The sequence below is a fragment of the Mus caroli genome, unplaced genomic scaffold (assembly GCF_978045245.1).
Source record: "Mus caroli unplaced genomic scaffold, Mus_caroli_1 scaffold_5, whole genome shotgun sequence".
NCBI classification, from domain to species: Eukaryota; Metazoa; Chordata; class Mammalia; order Rodentia; family Muridae; genus Mus; species Mus caroli.
The window spans coordinates 52,844,836-52,857,401 of NW_028227260.1; positions in this window are offsets into that span (position 1 = coordinate 52,844,836).

A 12,566-nucleotide genomic window follows, 5' to 3' on the forward strand; every position below is an offset into this window, starting at 1 on the left:
ATTTGGTTTGCGAATATTTCATAATTATCTATAAGTTTATAATTAATCAATCTTTACAAACATTAAAGTATGATAGAATTAGAACTATAACTCCTTAAATGTAATTTAAAATTTCTTATAGCCATGTAATCCAAGGATGTTTTCCTCTTTTACTTCATTGTTTAACCCAAGACTGAAACATTGCATTACACAAGGTAATTTCTCATAGCAAAATTGAAAATGTATTAAAGTTTTAAGAGTCTATTTAAGGTCAACCTGTATATACATATATATATATATATATATATATATATATATATATATATATATATATATATATATACACACATATATACATGGCAAAGGATGATTTTCTTCAGATCAAAATTTTTGTGGCATGTTTATGTTCTTCTTTTGTTTATACGGTCAAAACTAATATTCAAAGGTTGATAGTATAGTTGAATATTTTTATAAGTTCATCCCCTAAAAGTTAATATATTATTATTGTCTACTAACTTTAGCAACCACAATGAAATTCTGGACTTGATTTTCTATTTTACATTTTTGCTTAACAAAAAAATTGTATTGCCTTACAACTTAGATGATGGCTCCACTTCAGTGGTTATCATGTGATTTCATCACAAATTATAAGTTTTTCACATTTTCTGAAGATAAACATGTAAATAGAAGCATTCATATGTGTATCTGAAGAATGAAGATAACAATAAACTTAATATTACTTGAAAGTTATAACAACTGTATTTCAGTTTTTATTTTGAAATTTAAGGTATCTAAAACATTCTTTTTTCATATCAACAGAAATAATATATGGTATATTTTTTCTAAATATGTACTGCAGCTTTTACATTATAAAACGATAATTGAAATTTTATCTTCAATTTTGTCAAAGTATGATCATTAAATGACTAACCTTTCTTTCTCTGTCTCTGTTTCTCTGTCTCTGTCTCTCTGTCTCTGTCTGTCTGTCTATCTGTCTGTCTCTCTCTCTCTCTCTCTCTCACACACACACACACACACACATACTTCTAACTTGGTTTTTTTGTTTTATAATTCTGCACATGTCAATACTCCAACAAATGTCATTTTATACAAATAAATAAAATATTTTATGCAAATTTAAGCTGTACTATATTTAAGCCAAATTTAACTGAGTAATTACATCAAATTCAGTCACCAAGCTCAACATAGAACACATGCTCTCTCTCTCTCTCTCTCTCTCTCTCTCTCTCTCTCTCTCTCTCTCTCTCTCTCTCTTTGGTTTTTTGAGACAGGGTTTCTCTGTACAGCCCTGGCTGTCCTGGAACTCACTCTGTAGACCAGGCTGGCTTCGAACTCAGAAATTCTCCTGCCTCTGTTTCCCAAGAGCTGGGATTAAAGGCATGTGCCACCACTAAATGCATGCTCTCTTAAATGACTCTTCTATTGCTCTAAAGAGACATTGTGATCAAGTCAACATAAAAAAAAACAGCATCTATCTTGGGGTTAGCATTATGTTTTAGAAAGTGAGTCTATTACTGTTACTGCTTATAGCAAGGCAACAGGTACATAGGCAGCTACTGGAGCAATACCTGAGATATTGCATCATGATTCTCAAACAGAAGGTAAATAGAGAGCTAGCTAGCTGAGAATTACTGTCTTTTGAAACTGCTGAGCCCACCCTCAGTGATACACTTATTCCAACAGTGCCATACCTCCTCATCCTAACCAAACCATTCCACCAAACCAGAACAAAGAATTCATGTATATGAACTATAAGGATTATTCTTATTCAAACCACCATACATGCAGAACTGATTGCAACTGTAGACAAGCTACAAACTTTCAGAAATTTCACAATTTTCACAAGTAGAAAATGAACTTTTATATACTCTGACAATATATAATTGATGATAAGAATTTATTTTATCTATGCTAATGTTACAGAGACTGTATTTTGATTTCTAAATTTTCATTGAGATATAATACAAACTATTTTAAGTAAAATAAATATTTGGGTTAAAATTTTTTTTGTACATGAGGGCCATCTCTTATATGAGGACCGTGCCTATCTACTGGAGGTGGTCTCTACAGGTTATATATCCCCTTTGTTGGGTATTTTTGAAGATCTAGGGAAAGGACTGAAGGGGCTGAAGGGGATTGCAATCCTATAAAAATAACAGCATCAATTTCCTGGACCACCCAGTCCTCCCAGGGACTAAACCAACAACCAAAGAGTATACATAGAAGGAGCCAGGACTCCAGTTACATATGTAGCAGAGAATGGAATACCAATGGAATTTCTATAAAGTTACATTTTATATATTATGAAAGTTACTCTAAGATTTATATGGAAATGCACAGAATCTATAATAGATGAAGCAATTCAAAGAAAGAAAAAAATCGGAGCATCAACACATTTTAGATTTATGGCTGTCTAGTAAAATGAAATTAGAGTCAAAAGAAACTTTAAGAAACAATGAATATATATTGGCATACTTGTAGTTGAACACACCTCTGACCTGAATATATTCAGTAAACATTTGTAGTCATCAGTGTATGAGTTGCAACACAATGAAGTGATTTGCTAAAATAACTGAATATTTAATTTTTCTCATTTAATCATCAAACAAAGACTTAACCATAAGGTATACTTTCAGACATAGAAATATTTTTCTTATGGAACAAACCATCTGTATTCTACTATGTCTTGGAAGACATAAATTTTGGTGATAATAAGATATTTCACAAATAGAGAATTATGGTTGTCTAAGTAAGACACAGTAGTAATATGGTGATATTACCCAAGCAAACAAGCAGAACACAAAAATTCTAAACCTGTGCTGGTGCTCTTTGTGAAACTGTAGACAAGAAACTGATTTTCTTACATATCAGCATCACATTCTCAATTTTTACTTTTGTTTTTCAAGTTGTGTATAATTGATGTTGTTCTTTGAGACATCATCTTACCATGGACCCCAGCCTGCTCACAAACACTGTATTCTCACCTCAGCAACCTGAGTTCTTGCATTACAAGCACATACCACTACTCCCAGTTAAATTGTATATGATCTTGACCATGTAGTTATAAGCATTTTCTGTTTCATTGGACTACTTACTTTTGAAAATTGATTGATTGATAGTTATCAAACAAATATTGAAAACAATTTAGAAAAGGGTCATGTTTCACAGATTGCAGATTGCAATATGTAGATGCCAGTATGCCAGAGGTACCATGTACACATACACACACACACACACACATGCACACATGCATACACACACACACACACACACACACACACACACACACACACACATACAAAGAAGAAACCAGAAAAAGATGCTGGTTGTAAAATCTCAGATTTGTTGTTTGATATGATACCCATAGCTAAAATTTATTCAGAGAGACAGCTTATTGAGGCAGGTAAAGATTTAATGTATGTGTTCAGAAAAATTGCTTGATGATGAACATACCTTTAAGTACTTACACAAAACAAATCATTTTTGGAAAGGACAAAAATAATGTATATTTATAGGAATAAGGTTGTAACTACAAAGTGTATTATTCAGGTGAAAAAGTATCACTACATAGCAGGTACAGTAAAAGGGAAGAAAGAATCATTTCTTTCTAGTTCAAATACATTGGTCTTTGTCAATTTTTGGTACATGTTTATCTTTTATTTCATAGGGTACTTAAAGAAATTTATAATGCTATGCTATGTGTTTTTATAGGTTTCTCTTTTGTATTATTTTATTTATATGTGCGTGTGTAACAATTGTCATCTATTTAAATATTTTGAGTTGGGTAGGGTGAGAGTGAGTTCAAATTACATTCCTTATGCACTTACATGGAAATTTTCTTATGTATCCCTGTGTAATAGTAAATAAATAAAACATGACAAAAATCTTATACTTTTTGCTTGTATATAGCAAATAGTCATTGGCAATATTTACGACTATGTCAATAAGCTCTTCTGGTCAATTCTCTAGTCTACCTTTGAAAATAATCTGAGGAAGAACATAAAATAGGTTTAAAATGTATTTCATGAAATTTTCTCTAAATTCATTAAATGTGCCCAGTTTGTAAGCTTTTCTACAATCTAGTGATTACATTTTCATAATCTTTTGTATTTGCAATAATGTCAAGACATATCAGCACATATATATATATATATGTATATATATATATATATACATACATACATACATGTACATATATATGTGATTTAAATGTGAATATCCATATGTATATTTATACATATTTAAGTCGAGGTGTTTATTCAAAACTCAGCTTTATAAACATGAAAAACCTTTATATTATATATGATATCCAAGGGAATATTTTTTGAAAGAATAATTTTATTTTCCTCATGTATAAGATACATGAAATGCTTTTATGTATAATGTCATACCTACTAGTTATAAACTGCACGTTTATATATATGACATTTTCAGTATAGAAATAATGTTAGGTCAGAATTTAATGGATGATTTCAGATTGATACCTACTGAAAACCATTTATTTTTATATTGACACTTGACAGAAATATCATTGGTTCACCTAGAGAAAATTTCTTTCCAATGAAACATTTGACCTTTCTTTTCATTTTACACGTATTCTGTTATTTGCAACTTCAATTTGAACCAAAGTATTGAATTCATATCATTTCCTAGGTGAACCAGAGATTTTGTTACAAGTAATTCACAGTCTTTACTTGAGGCAAAGATTTCTGAAGACATCGTTTTGCTTGATTTAGTTCCTTTCAGTATAGCATTTCAGTTTGAAGGGCAAAACTAAACTAGTAAAATATCTGAAAGTCATTATTTTTCAATATCATTTTATAAGCTCTTTAGGACTTATACACCATTTATAAATGCAATGATGTGCCGCAGTAATCATCTGCAGAAAGGATTAGACCTACTCTGAGAGACCTTTATTTGAAGTTTTACTTCCTGTTTCCTTAAGACCTATCAACTAAGTTACTTTTCTGTTTCTGTTCTAAATTGTCCTGAGAACACAATGTAAAGGAATGAGAATTTCTTTTGTCTCACAGTTCTAGGTACAGTGTATCATAGATAGGAACTTAAAGAAGATGTTCAAAGAGTGTCTGAAGTCAGAAAAAAAGAGAGTATTGAATGTTTTTACTCACCTTGTTTTCTCCATTATTTAGTGTAGGACACTGGCCAACAGGAATGGTTCTGCTGAAATTTGTGATGATATTTTTTCCCTCAATGAACCTAATAAAGATAATTCTACAGAAAATAATTTATTCTCTGTAATCCATTAAAATGACCTAGGTGAGTTCAAATGCTGTTCAGTTATCAAAAAATAACCGTCATACCTACAATTATTGAAATTAGACAAATTACAAAGTTAATGGAGACTGGAACAATTACAGCTGAGACTTTACTGTGTACAATTTAAAATAATCCCCAGCCCTTATTTTGATTATTTTGCTTCCTTCATCCTTCTTCAATGTGTTTTATTCTTGTTTTTTTTCTAGAACTTTTAGAGGTAATTTTAAATTGCTGTTATGAGGACTATTATCAATTCTTTATGGAGGCACTTAGTGCTATGAACCTTCCCCAGCACTGCTTTAATTTTGTCACATAAATGTGGGTATGTTGTGCCTTCATTTTCACTGAATTCTAGAAAAGTCTTTAATTTCTTTCCTTATATCTTGTATGACCTAGATATCATTGGGTAGATAGTTGTTCAGTTTCCATGAATGTGTAAGCTTTCTGAAGTTTCTGTTGTTAATGCCCAGCTTTATTCCATTGTTGTCTGATAAGATAAAAGGTGTTATCTCAACCTTCTTGAATCTGTTGAGCCTTTCTTTGTATCCAAATGTAATGAATTCTACAAATTCATTACAAGTTTAAAACAATAAATATTATGTCATACAATAGCATAATATTTTTGTCACATTAAACAGTGTTTTAATAAATATAATAATTAACATTTAGTTACACAAAACTCAAATAGTCAGACCATTCAGAAATGAAATTCAGAGCCCAAGGGACATCAAATGCACAGCTTTATCAAAAGGCAAATCATCTGCCCAGTGTCTTATTAGTTTTGAAATTTTGAACAGATAAATCCCACCAATATTGGATCTTTTTTCCTTGCACCTAACATAAATTGTCCATTACCAATTTATGACCTTTAGTTATCATGCAATGGTTTCACAGCTCCTCAAGAAGGAAAGTTTTCCCTTATATTTTTTTCATGCTTTCTATCTTAGTACAATTAGCCTATGACACATGAAGGTTTATAGAGCCCTAATTACAGCCATCATACTATAGAGTACTTACATTATTTGTATAAATTTAAAAATTCTGTATAATCACTATAGTAATTAAGAAATCATTCATTTGTCTATATAGCATTACTACTAGAGAGTACATTTTCATTGATTTGCAGAAAATTCATCCAATAGGGTGAGCAAATGCCCAAGAATAATTAGACTATTTGAATAATGGAAGGAAAGGCATATAAGCAACAAGAATTAATCTTGAGATGCAATTTTGAAAGCTTTTCAATTCAGAATTATCCATCATATTCCAAGCAAAAACAGCTGTCCATCTCCAGGAAAGTCATCTCTTAGCCTTATCTTCTTCTAGATGGCTCCTGACAGTAGCTTTATTCATCATAGTAGCCAGGAACTGCAAACAACCTAGATGTCCTTCAGCTGAATAATGGAGAAAGAAAATATTATACATCTACACAATGGAATAATATTTAGCTATTAAAAACAAAGATGTCATGCATTTCCCAGGCAAGTTGATGGGAATTGAGACTATCATCCTGAGTAAGATAACCCAGACTCAAAAGGAAATGCATGGTAAGTACTTACTGATAAGTGGATACTAGCCATAAAGTGCAGGATACCCATGCTACATTCCACAGACTCAAAGAAGCTAAACAAGAAGGAAGACCCAAGGAAGGATGCAAGGATGCTTGAATTTCACTTAGAAGGTGGAATAAAAGACTTATGGAGACACTGAGGAAGGGAATATTTTGGGACCAGGAAGGGAATGGAGAACTTTGGGATCAAATATGGGGAGAGACAGGAGAGAGGGCAAGTGGTCTGTTGAGAAGAATGAATGAAAATCTGCATCTGATGAGGTTAGTGGGGGTTAGGGTGTTATTGGGAAGACTCCCAGGCATCCAACTTAGCTGAGAATCATAGAAGTAGGGATATGTAACAGAAGAGGACACCTCATGAAGCCAGGCAGCAAGCATCTAAGCAATAGGAGCACCAACCCACCCACAAAACATTCAACCCAAAATTTATCATGTCTGCAAGAAATGCAAGGATAGGAGATAAAGCAGAGTCTAAGGGAATGGCTAACCAGTAACCAGCCCAACTTGAAAATTCCCACGAGTAAGCACAAATCCCTGACACTATTAATGATACTCTGTTGTATTTGCAGATAGGAACCTAGTATAACTGACTTCTGTGAGAGTATACCTGCCAGCTGACTTAAACAGATAAAGGGACCCACAGCCAAACACCGGACAGAGCTCAGGGAGCTCAGGGACCCTTATAGAAGAGATGGGGGAGGAATTTAAGGCCCTGAAGGGACAGGAACTCCATAGGAATACTGTCAACTAAACTAGATCTGTGGGGGCTCTCCGAGACTTAAACACCAACCAAGGAGCATACATGGGATAGACCTAGCATTGCGCCCCTAACCCCCCGTCCCCGAATAGCAGATGTGCAGCTCAGTCTTCATTTGTATCCTCCAATAACTGGATTGGGGACAATCCCTAAACTGTTGCATGTTTGTGGGATACCCAGGGGGCCCTTTACCTGCTCAGAGGAAAAGGTGAGGGGGCAGTGGAGGGAATGTATGAGGGTATGATCAGGAAGGGGATGGCGATCAGGATGTAAAATAAAGTATTTTCAAAGGTATAAATAAATTAATAAATTAATAAAATAAGTCCTAATAGTCAGCTGGTAAGGGATTATTTCCTTTTTTACAATATATACTGGTGATTTTCAAAGATGAACATGATAACATATTTCATATTTTATTTTGGCTCTTGTTATTGAATCAGATAATTTCATAGAACAAAGCTAAAATTTCCTAATCACGGGTATGTAATATATTGTGTAATACTGTCTTCTTATATTAAGAGGAGAGAAGAGTAATTTGTACTTCTTTAGTAACTGAAAAGGTATTTTTAAGATTACAACATGATGACATATTTATTGATTTCAATGTTGAAATTGTACAATCATTTTTATATCATTTTGTGAATAACAAGAATAAATGCCTCTGAAAATTTATAATTTAGCTTTATTTTAGACTTGAGCCCTTTAGCATATCCTTACATTTTATAGCATATTTTGAACAAGTACTTGTTATACAAATATCACTTTAGTTGGTAATTATTTAAAATATTCTCAATAAAATAATAAAACATATTAATGTTGCATAATTTACCAACAATTTCTTATTAGGTTATTAAATATATAAGGTAGGGAAAATTTATGCATATGTAATAAAACAAGGAGGGCAAAGTTAAAATATATTGCATATTTAATCATTTAATTCAGTGAATAAACCCAGTATATGTGTTTATGTTGAAAAATATTGGATGTTTATTACAGAATTTTAGATTACTTTTCTGTACAAAATATTAGTGGTGTACAGTTATTTGAATTATAATTATTAAGTTCTTATTAATTATGCAAGAACCAGAAAGTAAAGTTGTGTGAGTGTGTGTGTTTTTGATTTTGTCTATGGATTCTTTGTGTTTGTTGAAGAAAGAGCTCAATGTCATTTCTCTCCCTCCACTCCCTAACCCCGTCTCTCCTTCCTTCTTTTAAGCTTTTGAGACATAGTATTTCATTAAACCTGTAGATTGTCAGTTTAGGTAGGATGACTGACTGGCAAGCTCTTGGCTACATCTGTCTCTACACCTTTCCGCAGACTAGGATCACTGAGGTACAGTATAATGCCTGGCACTCATAAGGAGGGCAGTGGGCATCTAAACTTCAGTCCTGTTCTCATTTGAATTCATAGCTTTGTTAAAACACTCTGCCCTAAAGCAACCTGGAGAGGATTTATTTGACTTAACCTTCTAGGCTATAGTCCATCACAAAGAGGTCAGGGAAGGAACTCAAATAGGACACCTAAGAGGATGAGTGCTTACTGGTTTGCCTTTCATTTGACACTGAGCTAGCTTTTTTTTTTTTTATACAACCCAGAACTACTTCCCAAGGATAGAACCACACATAGTGGGCTGGGCCATACCACTTCAATATTTAAAAAAAAAATATTCCTCACAGATAAGGGTTCAGTGTAGTCTCTTTGGAAAACTTTGGTTTCCCAATTAAGATTTCATCATATAACTCTGTGCTATGTCACATATATCTGTTGCTAAGTAGGCTAAGTCTCCATACTTACAAAGCAAATATTTTATTCACTGAGCTTTTTTTCTCATCCACAAAGAAATTTTTATTTATTAAAGGGGCACATATTATGTTTACTAGTTAAATAAAGTTTAGTGATTCAAGCTTCTTTAAATATTGTTCACTATTGTTGCGAATTTTGGAAAGTCAATTCATGGAGTCGCGTTCTTGAACTATAATTTCAAGACAACGTAGAATTTGTTTAACTTTTCTATTTAAAATATTTTAATTTTTCATAATTTTTACATTGTTACTCATCTAGTTGTTATGTCATCTTTATAATAATTTCTTAGATTTATCAAAAAGTTATTGAATATTTTATTAAAATTCAAATATTGTTAAAATTCTATTCAACCAAATGAATCCTTATTTTACATTTGTTCAGTATAATCTTTAAAAATTAAAATAAAATTTAAAAAAATGAGTGGACTCTGGATCCAGAAAAAAAATGCATGGGTGTGCTGAATAAATAGTTAAGAAATACTGCTTGTTGTAAAAAGAGTAAATAAAAACTAACATTGGAAAGAAAGGTGTGAGGATTTACCAGCTAATTTTTATTAAGTTTTTAAAATTTTTCTCCATATGATGTACTTTTATTATATAGTCTTAATTAGTATTCCTTTCTTTACCTTACTCAGTCACTTCCTCTTTCAAATTGTTCTTTTAATTTCATATCTTACAAATGCATTGTATTTTTGAAATGTGAAAATGTGGTATTTTCACTTCTGAGTTTATCCTGTTTTGATTTTCTTGATGAGTTCTTTTTTACTTTAATGAGTTAAATATTTTCAAACTCCATCATTCCACTTTGCATATTTTTATAAAGAGAACTGTATCCTGGTGATCAATCTGATCAGCTGCCTGGGTGGTCTGGTATCATGTACAAACAGATGAGTAGGATGTTACAAATCACTTAAACAGTTTGCCAAAAAGAATTTACCCACAGTGCTCCAATGAATATAATTTATCTAATGAATCACATAGAAATATCCCTGCACAGCTAGAAAATATTAAAATCACTTTGTATCTAAATTAACATTACCATCTCAGTGGTTCTTGAAGACATAATTTGAGCCATTCCTGTTTTCTTTAAATTGTTTATTTTTGTATATAGAATCTTCACATCTGAATGGGCTTTGACCAAATGTGGAAAAAAAAACAAACAAACAAAAAACAGCATTTCAGAGTATTTTTATGTCTTAAAATGATTCTGAACCGTGCTTGTAGGAAACCTCACACTTTCACTACTAAAATACCTTTATAAATGTAAGCTGCAAGATCTTCTTCACAAGTTGTGTTTCTGATGATAAAAGATAGTTGTGTATAGCTCTATATCCAAAGTGAAGAAAAAATACCCCTTTTTTCTTTTCATCACTAAACTTCGAAATGTCTTATGTGTTAATATTGAAACACATATATTCTACTTTTCTCACTTTAGTATGTGACACCTATTTTACCTCTACTAAAATAATGGTTTGAAAGCCAACTTCCTTCTCCGTTTCTGCCTACAGAGCACTTGGCAGTTTTGAAAATATCACTTTTATTAAAACACCCCTTTCTTCAGTTTCCTGAACATTTGGATATGGAGGTTTGTCCTTACACTGTTTTATAGTTAATTTTGGAGTGCTAACGTATATCCACATACGTATAGACAGACAGACAGACAGACACACAGACACACAAAAAGCACATGCGTGTGTGTGTGTGTGTGTGTATACACATATACCCATAGAAAGCAAATCTAAATTTCTGTTGTCCCAGCTTTCTTTGTCTTTCAGATACCTGGAGGCAGAATATGATTATTATGCTCATTTATATTCAGTTCAGAATTTCTAAATCTTTGTCTTTGAAGGTCACATATACTTGTACCTTATTTATTCTTAATTATATGCTAATTTACTTGGCATCAGACAAAACAAATCTTTATTATCCAGTGTTATCACAATTCAAGAAACACATTAATGTTTATGACTTATGATCATTAACAAATTTAATGAGGGTCCATTACATTTACTTTCATATTCCCAAATTTTGAAGAGACATTACTGCTAAACTTTCTATAGGCTGTAACTTGGCAACTCAACAATGGAAACAGAACAGGAAAGTTCCTTCTTTGAAACCAAAACATACCTAATTGTCTTATTTCTTTTTCAGTTCATGCCACTTTGCTCAAGGGTTTTCATGTATTTGAAATAGAGGGTTATATAGAACCTGTACTGCTTGATTGTAAATTTTGTGAAGTTGTTCTGGCTTTATATCTGAAAAATAAATTGAGTCCTTGGAACTTTTAGATGAAAGTATAAAATGTAAGTGACTTCAGTGTCTGAGTCATCAGAGGTAGCTTTACCAAATCAACAAGTATCACTATTTCAGAATTTTGAAAGCTAGAGTGAAATATAATCAACAGGAATATACAAAATTATCCAGTCCATATATAATGCACTTATAGGATATGACTCATGTATTCTTTCTTCAGCAATGGTTTTTATTAATGAAAACATGTTAAGGAAAATACTTAAAATTTTCCTATTCTTTGGTTCAAAATACATGCAACAACAATTGTTTTAAACTACTTGACTAATCTATGAATTAATCAAAGTTCACAAACCTGAAATGAATTTTGTTAACTTTATTGAATTAAGCAATATCTAGCAGGGTTGTACAAACTTGTCATGATGCACCATGACATTGTTATTTACAGTTATTTTAGGCCCCATTCACAATTATAAGATAATTCTTTCCTCTGGACCTAGTTGGAAAATGTAGATCATAAGGGATGAGTTCTGGAAAGCTGTATCTTGCCCAGGTCTCTTCCTGTATTTTCTTCTTGACTTCTGAGAAGTGAAGAGCCATCTCAGCCATGTTTCCAGTGTCACAATACACTGTTTAAATGTATGGGTCTGAGTGACTATAGTTAAAACTTCTGTGAGCCAGATTTTCTTCTCTCTCTCTCTCTCTAACTCTCTCTCTCTCTCTCTCTCTCTCTAACTCTCTCTCTCTCACACACTCTCTCTGTCTCTCTCTCTCTCTGTCTCTCTCTCTGTCTCTCTCTCTCTCTCTCTCTCTCTCTCTCTCTCTCTCTCTCTCTCTCTCTCTCTCTCTCTCTCTCTCTCTGTCTTTCTCTTTTTTCCGAGACAGGGTTTTCTCTGTATAGCCCTGGCT